Below are 2,297 nucleotides of genomic sequence, written 5' to 3'. Positions count from 1 at the left end.
TGGAGAACACAGTAATAAAACAATGTAGAGAAAAAGAATTTTGAAAAATGAAAATACTATGACAACCATCCAGGACAACTTAAGAGAAATAGCATGTATATCATATGGGTCCCAGAAGGAGAAATGACAGAAAGGCATAGAACATTTATTTATTTAAAGAAATAATTGCTAAAAACCATCTCAATCTGGGAAGTGAGCCAGATGTTGTAACCCAAGAACTTCAGAGCACTCCAGAAAGAAAGAAAGAAAAAATACCAGACAGACAGACATGAAGACACATTATAAGAAAGGAGTTGAGAATCAAAGACAAGTAGAGAATACTACATCAAGAGAATAAAAGGTAGTATACAGATCCTTTTCCGGTTCATAAGCGTGATGATTGGGTGCTCACGCGGCTGTGTGAGATGTGCCTCCCTTAAACCTTGTTACGACGTCGGCACATTACCCTTCTGACGTGAAAAAAAAAAAAAAAAAAAAAAGGTAGTATACAGAACATCAATCAGACTGTCAATGGATCTTTCAATGGAAAAATTACAAGCACAAAGGAACTGGAAGTAGATATTTAAAATACTTAAAGACTTCCAGCCCAGAATCCTTTACCCAGAAAGATTAACATTCAAGACAGAAAGAAGAAAAAGGATCTTCACTGAAAAGTAAAAACTAAAAGAATTTATCATTACCTGTTGCACAAGAAAGAAATTATAAAAGCATTATTCCAAAGCAACAGAGTAATGAATATTTGGCCACAGACCCATAACTTACCTAATAGTAAAGAGGAAAGTAAGAGAGTGGCCCATCTGAACCAGTCAAATACATCACAAAAGTAGCCCATCATATACTAGCTCAGTAGAATCCTTAAACAAAAATAATAAAAGTAACATATAAAACAATGAAAATGGAACATAAACAAAACATAACAAAGAACCTTCAAAAAATAAGAACCCATGTGACAAACCAAAGCAACAAAAACATAACAAAATGGCAATGAAAACTTATGTCTCAATAATTATCATAAACATAAATGTCCTGAACTTACCAGTTAAAATATGTACAGTGGCTTAATGTATTTCAAAACAAAGTCCAACCTTCTACTGTTTACAAGAAACTCATCTTACCAACAAAGACAAGCATAAACATATAGTTAAAGGCTACAAGACGGTTATACAAGCAAATGACAACCAAAAAAATTTGCGAACAGATATACTTATATCTGATAAAATGGACTTCCAGTTAAGAAGTATCATAGAGGTAGACTCTATATGATAAACTGTCTAATACAAGAAGAAATAACACTCATTAGTATATATGCACCAAATGATGGAGTGCTGATGTACATATGACAATTAATAACAGAACGTAAGGGAACCAATAACAGCACAGTAATACCAGGTGCTGTTAATAACCCACTTGCAGTGATGGACAGATCAACAAGACAAGGCATAAAAAAATGAAACAATTGCTTTAAATGAGGAACTAGATGAAATAGCTCTAACAGACATTTATAGAACACTCCACCCTAAAACTGCTGCATACACATTTTTTTCCAAGGGCACACAGAACATTGTCATTACTAGACCACATGCTGAGACATAAGTCAATTGTCAATAAAACAAATATTGAAAAAAAATTGGATGGTTTCACTTATAGCAGGAATATAGGGGAACCAAATAAGACATCAGTGTAAAAAAATAATAACAGTACAAAACCCAACAAAGCAAAACAGACTATTATAAGTCAGAGACATACTGCAGGGGAGGAGGCAGGAGAGGGATCAGGGGGAGAGAGGGAGGAGCACAGGGGAATGAGGTGATGGTGCATGGGTGCATTGGTGAAGGAAACTCTATGGGGACTACACCTGAGGGGGTGGGGGAAAGCAAATATTGTTTAAAAATGAACAATGATGTAAAAAATTTTAATAAAAAATAAATAAAAATATTGAAGTTATACCAACTCTGGCTGTAATGCCATAAATTAGAAATCAAATATTAGAAAATAGAAACAGGAGAAACTATGAAAAACACCTTGAGACTAATGGGAATGATAAAACAAGCTACCAGACTCAATGTATCTATTCAGAATCTACCACAGCAAAGTAATGGAAGAGGATAAATAATTACAGTACCCATCCACATGAAGAATCGAGAGAAATCCCAGATTATATAACACTACAACTAAAGCAATTTGAAAAAGAGGAACAAACAATACCCAAAGTTGGAGGAAGAAGGAAATGATAAAAATAAGAGTGGAAATAATTGAACAGAGATTTTAAAGACTATATAATAAATCAATGAATCTAA

The 2,297-nt window shown here is 33.8% G+C and overlaps 1 non-coding gene across 1 annotated transcript; it reads left to right on the top strand.

The window, feature by feature from the left end:
* Positions 1-351: 351 nt before the first annotated feature.
* LOC119258361 (small nucleolar RNA U13) lies at positions 352-455 on the top strand. The gene has a single exon (XR_005128224.1). It is a non-coding gene; the product is annotated as a small nucleolar RNA U13 (small nucleolar RNA).
* Positions 456-2,297: the final 1,842 nt, after the last annotated feature.

Source organism: Talpa occidentalis, unplaced genomic scaffold (assembly GCF_014898055.3).
Source record: "Talpa occidentalis isolate TD23 unplaced genomic scaffold, MPIMG_talOcc4v2.1 talOcc4.4, whole genome shotgun sequence".
Taxonomy (NCBI): Eukaryota; Metazoa; Chordata; class Mammalia; order Eulipotyphla; family Talpidae; genus Talpa; species Talpa occidentalis.
This window is presented reverse-complemented; position numbering and strand designations above follow the sequence as displayed.